Here is a 13,404-nt window from a genome sequence, read left to right on the forward strand (position 1 = left end):
TAGCTTGTTGTATTTTCAACACTGATTATTGTTTATTGTTAAAACTGTTTGAAAGAATACTTGGATACGATCTTTTTTAACTGCCTTATTTCTTTGCAACTACCAATGCCCTTTTAATTGCTTCCGGCACGGTAAACCCCTACTATGCAGGGGTTAAACTGGACCAGCAAGGGACAACATCTTCCTCCCCTGACCTCCTTCAGGAGATAGCGGCTCCTCCCATCCGTGTCGGCGGCTGCAAGTGTTGGATCGGCTCCCGCTGCGCGCACATCACCAATGCGCATGCGCAGTACAGGGAAGCCACGTCACCGACATTAGAAGCCCGAGTACGTGTGGCGCCTAGTGCGCATGCGCGAAGGGCTTTATAAGGCCGGGGGAACCGGCGTCTCTCCTCACTTCCCTCGCTGAAAGGGAACAGGAGGGACAGAGACTGCGCAGCCTGGAAACTTCTCTTTGCTCGTTGGAATTTACATACAAAACGTAAGTGGTAAGTGGACCCACTATCCACCAACACTATTTTGAAGTCACAAATAAACATTTTTTCACTTACCAAACAAGTAAAAGCACCTAATTATTACAAATACTTATATGGTTATTTTACCCATACCTCAGAACCTCCAGTACAAGGGTATCTCCTACTACCCTGGAACTGACATGTGACTGCAATTTTTTGCAGCACCAGTTGTAAGTCAAATTTTGATTCATATTTTCTATAAAAGACTTCTGACCAATTCCAATACCCATCCCCATCACCCATAACTTATATATGTACCATTTCAGGCCGCATTCATTCCGGTTCCTGCTGCGATTATACTGTATAAGGACACAGGGAAGGTTGCAGAAAAAAGGCTAAACTTATGTATGTATAATTAATGTACCACTGTCACTTGTCGTGACTCAACACTGTATATACTCTCAATAACTGATTTGTTATTGTTGTAAATTACAGACTGGGTGACAAAACCTTTGAAAAAGGCTTTAACAATAGCCAAAACGTGTCAGAATTTTGGATGACCTCTGTGAATTATTTTTCCCAAACCATCTGCAGGAAATACAGAGACAACATCCATATTTATGTCACCATACCCACACTTGTCACAGATTCACTTGAATCTCCTTTCTACTCATTTCACTCTTGGGCTCTCAAGTCAAGCACTTTTATTAACACATTATATATGTATGCCCTTGAACTATGTATACTTAAGGTTAAATAAATCTATTTGTTTTTTATACAAATTGTTGTATACCATCACTTGCCCGCAAAGTCCCACCCCCCTTGGCCTGAGGCACCAGAATATCCCCTACTATATATACAGGGACAGAGGCAAACCTTATACTACCACAAGCTCTCTCGAGATCAAACCTCCTCCCCCCCCCCCCCAGGCGTTGCTTTAATTAATATGTGTTTGGTTTTAAAGAGATGAGGTGGCAACCCTACCTCTGCGGTTTTTAGATTTTGCGCTATAACCAAAAAAAGAGCAACAATTTTGAAAAAAAAAAAACAACACAATATTTTTCACTTTCTGCTATAAAACATTACCAATAAAAAAAATTAAAAATATATATTTTTTTATCAGTTTAGGCCAGTTTATATTCTGCTACATATTTTTGGTAAAAAAAAAATCCCTAAAAGCGTATATTAATTGGTTCGCGCAAAAGTTATAGCGTCTACAAACTAAGTTATAGCATCTACAAACTATGGGATAGATTTTTGGACTTTTTTTTTTTTTTTATTAGTAATGGCGGCGATCAGGGATTTTCAATTTCAATAATTTTTTATTGAAGTTTTTTAGAACAAACAAAAAAGGGTGTTTACAGATATGGAACAGCAACATAACAGTCATCATTAATAAATCAGTACAAAGAATAATGACGAAAAATGTAGCAACAGGTATAGACACAGGTATCCCAACCGGGGATATAATAACACATTTGCATAGAAATTCAAAGCGCAGACCCTCAGCCCTGGAAGCCCCAATGGGGTCAAGACTGCCTCTCGGGGTGAGAGTGCAACGCCTGTATAAATCAGGTGTTAACGTGTTGGATTACACACAGCAAGAAAAAACAAAATAACCGTGAAGAAATAAGAAATAAATACTACAGGTACTATATGTTACATATTAGTAGGCCTAGGAGTGTGGACCTTAAGGATCTAGCTTGTGTTTGGAGTACCAATCCGACCAGGGGCTCCACAAATTTTCAGTGAATTCAAGCCTACAATGTGTTTGTGCAAAGCGAGTCTCATAGTTACAATGGAGTTGGATCGTGTTTATGATTTCCTTCAGTGTAGGTACAGACTCCTTCCACTTTCTAGCGATACATAACCTATTGGCTAGGAGTAAATGAGTGACGGTAGTTCTAAAGGTAGGGAGGATGTCATCTAGGCCAATATTTAATACCGCCAGGCTCGGTGAGGGGTGAATGGTGAGGCCCGTGATTTGCGATAGCATATGAAAGACCCCCGGCCAGAGTCTAGCTAGTTTGCTACATGACCAAAATATATGATATAAGCTACCGACTTGTCCGCACAGTCTCCAACAATACGGAGAGTTGACTCTATGGCGTCGACTCTATCAAGGGCCATTGGAGAGGAGAGAACAAGAAGAGGAAGGTTATATTTGAGGGAGGCTGCAGCCGTTTCCCTTTTACCTTAGCGCGGAACCCACTCTGTTTATTCGTGCATTCTGTGCGCCGCTATTTATAGACTGCAGGTCATGTGACCACCATTGATGTCATAGTGCCTATACATGTTTGTACGTGCAAACAACCTGCAGCCTCTCTTTACATTCAATGCAGCTGCTTCAATCTAAATCTTCAAATAACATGGAATACTTTGTGTCTGAAATATTCACCCACATGGAATGTTCCTATTGGGTGTAATACATATTATATGAGACTTTAGGAGCAGAAAGGAGTCATGGGGGCAATTAAAAAAGCGTTTACAGACCGACCGTAGTGACAAGAAAATAAAATGGCCACATCAGATAGAAAAATGTATAAATAAAAATATATTAATATGTATATAAATGAAATGTTATAATTATAGCAGAGCCAGCATAAGGCAGCCAAGGCGGCCGCCTGAGGGTGCCAGGAGAGGGTTGGCACCAAAGCCAGGGGTCTCCCAAGAGTTGCTTATGCTGGCGCCAGTGGCCAGCCCTGCTCGCATGGCACCTGTACCTAGCTCAGTGCACTGACAGGAGGCGACGCAGCACAGTCCCGGCCTTGCCTACTACATTCCTCCTCCACCTCCTCTGCCAGCTGCAGCACAGAACGAGATTGCAATACAGTCAAACACCACCCCCCTCTCTTCAGCCCTCAAGGCGAGGATCGCTGCCTGGATCATGAAAAAAAAAAAATCCCTCCCACCTGGGCGGTAGCTGAGAGGTTCCTGAACGCCTCCATTTCAGCAGCACAGATAATGTGTGAGAAGAGGGGGAGACCGGGGAGGAGCCTGGAGCAAAGTGAGACCAGGGGGAGGGGCCAAGACCAGCAGAAGGCACAGGAGGAACGCGACTGCCATTGGTGTGGTGCAGCACAGTCAGAGATGAATATTTCTCTTTGTCATCTCTGTGGAAGGTGAGGCAAGCAAGCTTTGTATAATATTGAACCAGTCCTGCCTGCGTGACGGTGTCTCTGACCATCCCATGTGCCATGTATGCAATCTCTGACAGCCCTGTGTGCCATGTATGCAATCTGACTGTTCCATGTGTCATGCATGCAATCTCGGATCATCCCATGTGTCATATATGCAATCTCTGACCATCCCGTGTTACATGTATGCAATCTCTGACTATCCCATGTGCCACGTATGCAATATCTGACCATCCCATGTACCATGTATGCAATCTCTGACCATCCCATGTTACATGTGCGCAATCTCTGACATCCCATGTGCCACGTATGCAATCTCTAACCATCTCATGTGCCACGTATGCAATCTCTGACCATCTCATGTACCATGCATGCAATCTCTGATTATCCCATGTGCCATGTATGCAATCTTTGACCATCCCATGTATCATGTATGCAATCTCTGACCATCCCATGTGCCATGCATGCAATCTCTGACCATCCCATGTGCCATATACGCAATCTTGGACAGCCCTGTGTGCCATGTATGCAATCTGACTGTTCCATGTGTCATGCATGCAATCTCTGATCATCCCATGTGCCATATATGCAATCTCTGACCATCCCGTGTTACATGTATGCAATCTCTGACCATCCTGTGTTACATGTATGCAATCTCTGACCATCCCATGTGCCTCGTATGCAATCTCTGACATCCCATATACCATGTATGCAATCTCTGACCATCCCATGTTACATGTGTGCAATCTCTGACCATCCCTTGTGCCACGTATGCAATCTCTGACCATCTCATGTGCCACATATGCAATCTCTGACCATCTCATGTACCATGTATGCAATCTCTGATTATCCCATGTGTCATGTATGCAATCTCTGACCATCCCATGTACCATGTATGCAATCTCTGATCATCCCATGTGCCATGTATGCAATTGTAAGGAGAACACAGACGCCACTCTAAGTGCAGTATGAACGATTTATTCGATTAAAAATCATGTGCAAATGGTGCTCACAAACGAGCATGTAATTGAGCATAAAAAGTATCCATAAGGGGAAGATCCGTCTATCCGGTGCTGTAATTCAGGATGGTTCCAGTGGTCGCGGCTCCCAGAGTAATTGCCGGTGGTTACCAGCACTTTGTGGTTCCTGGAACGCACAAGGGGCTCCTCCTGAAGTCACTTCCCGGATGTGACGCAATGGGCCAGGAGGTGCCGGTATCCACCGGCAATTACTCTGGGAGCTGCGACCACTGGAGCCATCCTGAATTAGAGCACCAGATAGACGGATCTTCCCCTTATGGATACTTTTTATGCTCAATTACATGCTCGTGTGTGAGTACCATTTGCACATGATTTTTAATCTAATAAATCGTTCATACTGCACTTAGAATGGCGCCTGTGTTCTCCTTACAGCTGTCTCCAAGTCCCCTCTTCTTACTTGTTACAAGAGCAGCCTTCAGAGTGCAGTGTATATGGAGTGTACAGTATATGGACTGTCTGATATGAACTTTGTCATATGGACTATCGTTTGCTATTTCATAGAGATTTGTCCTGTTCATTTTTACAGGTTCCTAGTGTGGAAACGGTGAGTCCAGTATTTTCCTCTTTGCGCCAGTATCACTATTTCTTCTGTTCATGTATTTAATCTCTGACCATCCCATGTGCCATGTATGCAATCTCTGACCATCCCATGTGCTATGTATGCAATCTCTGACCGTTCAGTGGGCCATGCATGCAATCTCTGACCTCCCCGTGTGCCATGTATGCAATCTCTGACGGTCCTGTGTGCCATGTATGCAATCTCTGACGGTCCTATGTGCCATGCATACAATCTCTGACCGTTCCATGTGCCATGCATGCAATCTCTGACCACCCCATGTGCCATATATGCAATCTCTGACCGTCCCATGTGCCATGTATGCAATCTCTGACCACCCCATGTGTCATGTATGCAATCTCTGACCATCCCATGTGCCATGTATGCAATCTCTGACCATTCCATATGCCATGTATATGATTTATGACTGTCCCATGGGCTATGCATGCAATCTCTGACTGTTCCATTTGCCATGTGTGCTGTCTCTGACCATCTCTTGTGCCACGTATGCTGTCTCTGATCATCCCTTGTGCCATGTATGTAACCTATGACCTTCTCTTGTGCCATGTATGTAGTCTATGACCATCTCTTGTGCCATGTATGCAGTCTCTGACCATCTCTTGTGTCATGTAAACAATCTCTGACTGTGCCGTGTGCTATGCATGCAATCTCTGACCGTTCCGTGTGCCATGTATGCAATCTCTGACCGTCCCATGTGCCATGTATGCAATCTCTGACCACCCCATGTGTCATGTATGCAATCTCTGACCATCCCATGTGCCATGTATGCAATCTCTGACCATTCCATATGCCATGTATATGATTTATGACTGTCCCATGGGCTATGCATGCAATCTCTGACTGTTCCATTTGCCATGTGTGCTGTCTCTGACCATCTCTTGTGCCACGTATGCTGTCTCTGATCATCCCTTGTGCCATGTATGCAATCTCTGATCATCCCTTGTGCCATGTATGCAGTCTCTGATCATCACTTGTGCCATGTATGCAGTCTCTGACCATCTCTTGTGTCATGTAAACAATCTCTGACTGTGCCGTGTGCTATGCATGCAATCTCTGACCGTTCCGTGTGCCATGTATGCAATCTCTGACCACCCTGTGTGCCATGTATGCAATCTCCAACCCCCAGTTTGCCATGCATGCAATCTCTGACCATCCCATGTGCCATGCATGCAATTTCTGACCACTCGTGTGCCATGCATGCAATCTCTGACTGTCCCATGTGCCATGTATGCAATCTCTGGCAGTCCCATGTGCCATGTATGCCTTCTCTAACTGTCTTAGTGTTTTTCTACTTTTTTTTTTTTTCTGTAAGTTTAACACACACTCTAAGCACTGAAGCCACTATAGCTTAATGCACAAATAAAGTGTATGCCATATGGGGGGGCACCAAAATGCACCTTCGCTTGTGTAGTCAAAAATGCTTGCACCGGTCCTGAGCAGATCATAGTTTATTATTATTAGTTGTATTATTATATTTTAATTCATTATTTTTATTCATAGATAATAGTATATTTTATATTAGTATAATATATATAAATGTAATAATATATTTTGTTATTAGTTTAGTTTATTTTAATATTATAAATTAATATTATTAATGATATTATTTCTTGTAATATTTAAAATGATAATAATTATGATTATTGTAAATATATTAATACACTTAACAATATTATTATTAATAAGAAGAAGAATATTAGCAATAATAATAGAAGTATAATGAAATGTTTCTGTGTATTCGGCCGTTAGAAGTCTCCTGTGTTGGTGTTGTGTTGACATATCAATGCCTGTAATGCACTCTGGTGTCGGTAGTGGCCAGCACTTCCTTTACTCTGCGATCACTGTGGCTTCCTGCCTGTGATCACCATAGAGCTCCAGTGAGGGAGACACAAATTATTATCATTATATTATTATTATTATTTTTATTATTATCTCCTCATTGCAGCAATTCATCATCTCCTCCCATTTCCACCATCAGGATTATTATTTTATTAATATTATTTCTTACCAAAACATTAATCATCATCTCTACAAAAATCATCATATTTTCTATCATTTATTATTATTATTATTATTATTTCCTCACATTTCTACAATGAGGATTGTTTTATTGTTTTATTTATTATTTTATTATGATAATTTGTTACTAAAACATCAATAATCATCATTACAGAAATTATCATATTTCCCCCATTTATTATTATTATCTCCTCCCATTTCTACAATGAAGATCATTATTTTATTGTTATTTTATTTATTTTATTATTTGTGAAGAAAACATTTTATAATCATCATTACAGAAATCATTATATTGTCTGTCCATTATTAATATTATTATTTTTATTATTATCGCCTCCCATTTCTAAATTGAGGATTATTATTTTGTTATTATTTTATTAGTATTTGTAAATAAAACATTAATAATCATCATTACTAGAGATGGCCTTGCGGTTCGCCCGGCGGTCGGTTCGCGGCAAATTTTGCTTGTTCGCTACCCGCCAAATTTGCGAACACATGGCGTCGTTTGCGGCAGCCATATTTGTTTACATTTGGTAGAACTTTGACCCGTGACACAGCCGTCAGGTGGAACGGGACAGCCAATTGAAACATTCCAGCACATGGACAGTCCCCCTACCCTATAAATAGACCCAATCTGGCGGCCATTTCACATTCCGCTTTCTGCCAGTGTAGGGAGAGGTCTGCTGTGCTCGTCAGGGAGAGTTTGCTAGACACATATAGCGTTGTGAAGATCCACAAAAGTCCTTTCCAGGGCTGGTATTTTTCGGTATAGGTCTACTAGTATCTTTTGAGCTTAGGGAGAGGTATCCAGTGGTTGCTTTAGGGGCAGTTAGAGATTGGCTGCAGTCACAAATCGCTCTGTCAATGTCCACAAAAGTCCTTTTGAGGGCTGGTATTTCGGTATAGGTCTAGTATCTTTTGAGCTTAGGGAGAGGTATCCTGTGGTTGCTTTAGGGGCAGTTAGAGATCGGCTGCAGTTACACAGAAATCGCTGTGTCCACAAAAGTCATTTAAAATGCTCCAATGTTGTTTAAGGGTCTATTACAGTCTCTTTACTATAGGGCCAGGTATCCTGTGGTTGCTTTAGGGGCAGTTAGAGATCGGCTGCAGTCACACAGAAATCGCTTTGTCAATGTCCACAAAAGTCATTTAAAATGCTCCAATGTTGTTATAGGGTCTATTACAGTCTCTTTACTATAGGGGCAGGTATCCAGTGGTTGCTTTAGGGGCAGTTAGAGATCGGCTGCAGTCACACACAAATTGCTCTGTTAATGTCCACAAAAGTCATGTAAAGGGCTGCAAATTTTTTGGTATTGCTGTGCAGTGCACTAAAAAGGGGTGGGGGAGGGGGGTAATCCACAGTATAATATACTTTGTAGAAAGCATATTATAGTGGATTAGTACTATTATTGTGCAGCATTGTGACAGGTGTGGTGGTGAGACTGAGCGTTTCTGCAGCAACACTACACACAGTGACAAAAGCACATATAATGTATTATAACTGGTGTGATAGACCAATTACCCCCCCCCCCCCCATGCCACATATTGAAGTGGGGTGTCATCTGAGTAAACATTTTCAAGTGTATTTGTCATGCAACAATATTGCCTAGTTTGCTGAGTGAAGTCTGGTACACACAGCGCCAAACTCACTGGCCAATTTTTTGAACTGGTGTGCTACACCAATGCCACATATTGAAGTGGGGTGTTATTTAACAGTATAATTTTCTAAGAGTGTATTTTAGTCCTGCAAAAATTTGGCCTCTCGCTGTGTAAACAGTGCTACACACAATGACAACAGTTACTGCTCAATTATTTGTAGAACTGGTGTAATAAACCTGTGCCCCCCCCCCCAATGCCACATATTGAAGTGTTCTGTGTACTGTGAACACCTACCATACCTCTAGCCTTTAAAAACTAATTTTTTTGCTGTCAGTTCAAACCATGTGAGCTAATTTTTGCAGCCTATACAGGCTGACACTTACTTCTGTATACTGTGTGAATGCCTAATGTACCTTCAGCCACAGAATAATACGTATTTAGCTGTCAGGTAAACCCATGTGGGCTAATGTTTGGGGCCTGGAATTGGCGACACTTACTTCTGTATCCTGTGAATGCCTAATGTACCTTCAGCCACAGAATACTTCATTCTTAGCTGTCAGGTAAACCCATGTGGGCTATTTTTTGGTGCCTTTTATGGCCGACAATTACTTCTGTTACCTGTGAATGCCTAATGTACCTTCAGCCACAGAATACTACGTTCTTAGCTGTCAGGTAAACGCATGTGGGTTCATTTTTGGGGCCTGGAATGGCCGACACTTACTTCGTTATCCTGTGAATGCCTAATTTTTCAGACTGGAAATGAAAAACAATGGGTCTGTAAAGGTTCCGCCAAATTGTGGAATGGATGCGGACCCATTTTACAGATGTGTGAATGGACCCTATATGTATTAGACAATGTATTTACCGGCTGCTGTCAGTTCTGGCTGATTTACGAAAAAAAATATATATATTTTTTGCTGTAAAAAAAAAATTAAAACATTTAGGGCAACTTTTTCAATTGCAATACTTCTGTTATGACATTGTCCATGTGCTGGGATTATTTGTGCACAGCTAGTACGTCTTTTGTGGCTGCAAATATGACCTAAAGGTTTTTAAAGTTCGCCTCCTATTAAAGTCAATGGGGCCCGCCGCGAACTCGCGGTTCGCAGACTTTTGAGAAAATTTGCGCCTGGCGTTCGCGAACCGCCCCGGCCGATGTTCGTCTATCACTAATCATTACAGTAATAATATTTTATAATATTTTCTATCATTTATTCGTATTATTATTATTATGATTGGATTATTATGGGTATGATTGTGGTGTTTATACTGTAGAAGTGATGATGATTGGTGATGATGAGTAGAATGGAGGGGATTGTGTTGTATGAAATTAGATGAGAAGATGCACAAAATCCCCCCGGCGTTCCAGGCTATCCCCCAATGGTGCTTAAACAATGAAGTCCATTTGGATGGTATAAGTCAGTGTTTCTCAACTCCGATCTTCAGGGCACACTAACAGGCCAGGTTTGCAAGAAAACTGAAATACATCACAGATGATATAATTTGCTGCTCAGTGATTGCAGTATTCTAGTCTGCATTTCCCCAGTGGCGTCACTATGGGGGTGCGGTGGGTGCGGTCCGCACCGGGTGACACCCGCCAGAGGGGTGACACCACAGCTGCCGAGCCTGAGCCAATCAAAGCGCTCCTTCCAGGCAAGCTCTGTCTGAACCGTGCCGCTATGGCCACGCCCAGAAATACTGCTCTTCTGCTTCGATGTATGGAGGGAGGAGGGAAGAGGGAGGAGGAAGGAGAGAGGGAGAGCGGGACGGAGGAACAGGGCTTTGGTTTGAGGCAGAGACACTGACAGACGCTGCTGAGACTTGGCAAGTGCAGTCATGAGGTACCGTATCCCAATATAGTCAGTATATGGGGCTGGAAACTTCTACAGGTTACTAATATATTATCTCAGACTCTACAATACAACTGACAGGATAAGAGTGGAAGTCCATTGAGTTTAGTATAGGAGATGCAGGCTAATAACCCTTCCACTGCTGGCACATTATCACTGGAAGGTATCTTTGATGTTCTTTTTAACTTCATGAACATTGAACTTCAACAGTATTTTACGTTTTAGGAGAGTGCTGCTGTAATATGCCATGTACCAGGTCTCCAGTCTCTCACAGTCTTGTATACTACAGAAGCATGTCCGCATTCTCCAACACCCCTTGTAATATGTCCGCAGTCTCCAAAAACCCCTGTACTATGTCCGCAGTTTCTGAAAGTCTCTTGTATCATGTCCGCAATCTCTGACCATCTCCTGTATGATGTCCGCAGTCTCTGACCATCTCCTGTATGATGTCCGCAGTCTCTGACCATCTCCTGTATGATGTCCGCAGTCTCTGACCATTTCCTGTATCATGTCTGCAGTCTCTGACCATCTCCTGTATGATGTCCGCAGTCTCTGACCATCTCCTGTATGATGTCCGCAGTCTCTGACCATCTCCTGTACTACAGTGGGTACGGAAAGTATTAAGACCCCCTTAAATTTTTCACTCTTTGTTATATTGCAGCCATTTGCTAAAATCATTTAAGTTCATTCTTCTTCCTCATGAATGTACACATAACACCCCATACTGACAGAAAAACACAGAATTGTTGACATTGTTGCAGATTTATTAAAAAAGAAAAACTGAAATATCACATGATCCTAAGTATTCAGACCCTTTGCTGTGACACTCATATATTTAACTCAGGTGCTTTCCATTTCTTCTGATCATCCTTGAGATGGTTCTACACCTTCATTTGAGTCCAGCTGTGTTTGATTATACTGATTGGACTTGATTAGGAAAGCCACACACCTGTCTATATAAGACCTTCCAGATCACAATGCATGTCAGAGCAAATGAGAATCATGAGGTCAAAGGAACTGCCTGAAGAGCTCAGAGACAGAATTGTGGCAAGGCACAGATCTGGCCAAGGTTACAAAAAGATTTCTGCTGCACTTAAGGTTCCTAAGAGCACAGTGGCCTCCATAATCCTCAAATGGAAGACGTTTGGGATGACCAGAACCCTTTCTAGAGCTGGCCGTCCGGCCAAACTGAGCTATCGGGGGAGAAGAGCCTTGGTGAGAGAGGTAAAGAAGAACCCAAAGATCACTGTGGCTGAGCTCCAGAGATGCAGTCAGGAGATGGGAGAAAGTTGTAGAAAGTCAACCATCACTGCAGCCCTCCACCAGTCGGGGCTTTATGGCAGAGTGGCCCGACGGAAGCCTCTCCTCAGTGTAAGACACATGAAAGCCCGCATGGAGTTTGCTAAAAAACACCTGAAGGACTCCAAGATGGTGAGAAATAAGATTCTCTGGTCTGATGAGACCAAAATAGAACTTTTTGGCCTTAATTCTAAGCGGTATGTGTGGAGAAAACCAGGCACTGCTCATCACCTGTCCAATACAGTCCCAACAGTGAAGCATGGTGGTGGCAGCATCATGCTGTGGGGGTGTTTTTCAGCTGCAGGGACAGGACGACTGGTTGCAATCGAGGGAAAGATGAATGCGGCCAAGTACAGGGATATCCTGGACAAAAACCTTCTCCAGAGTGCTCTGGACCTCAGACTGGGCCGAAGGTTTACCTTCCAACAAGACAATGACCCTAAGCACACAGCTAAAATAACGAAGGAGTGGCTTCACAACAACTCCGTGATTGTTCTTGAATGGCCCAGCCAGAGCCCTGACTTAAACCCAATTGAGCATCTCTGGAGAGACCTAAAAATGGCTGTCCACCAACGTTTACCATCCAACCTGACAGAACTGGAGAGGATCTGCAAGGAGGAATGGCAGAGGATCCCCAAATCCAGGTGTGAAAGACTTGTTGCATCTTTCCCAAAAAGACTCCTGGCTGTATTAGATCAAAAGGGGGCTTCTACTAAATACTGAGCAAAGGGTCTGAATACTTAGGACCATGTGATATTTCAGTTTTTCTTTTTTAATAAATCTGCAACAATGTCAACAATTCTGTGTTTTTCTGTCAGTATGGGGTGCTATGTGTACATTCATGAGGAAGAAGAATGAACTTAAATGATTTTAGCAAATGGCTGCAATATAACAAAGAGTGAAACATTTAAGGGGTCTGAATACTTTCCGTACCCACTGTATGTCTGCAGTCTCTGACCATCTCCTGTATGATGTCCGCAGTCTCTGACCATCTCCTGTATCACGTCTGCAGTCTCTGACCATCTCCTGTATCATGTCTGCAGTCTCTGACCATCTCCTGTATCATGTCTGCAGTCTCTGACCATCTCGTTTATCATGTCTGCAGTCTCTGACCATCTCCTGTATCATGTCTGCAGTCTCTGACCATCTCTTATATCATGTCCGCAGTCTCTGACCATCTCCTGTATGATGCCCGCAGTCTCTGACCATCTCCTATATCATGTCCGCAGTCTCTGACCATCTCCTGTATGATGTCCGCAGTCTCTGACCATCTCCTGTATCATGTCTGCAGTCTCTGACCATCTCTTATATCATGTCCGATGTCTCTGACCATCTCCTGTATGATGCCCGCAGTCTCTGACCATCTCCTATATCATGTCCGCAGTCTCTGACCATCTCCTGTATGATGTCCGCAGTCTCTGACCATCTC

Source organism: Pelophylax lessonae, assembly GCF_965119305.1.
Source record: "Pelophylax lessonae genome assembly, chromosome: 1".
Classification (NCBI taxonomy): Eukaryota; Metazoa; Chordata; class Amphibia; order Anura; family Ranidae; genus Pelophylax; species Pelophylax lessonae.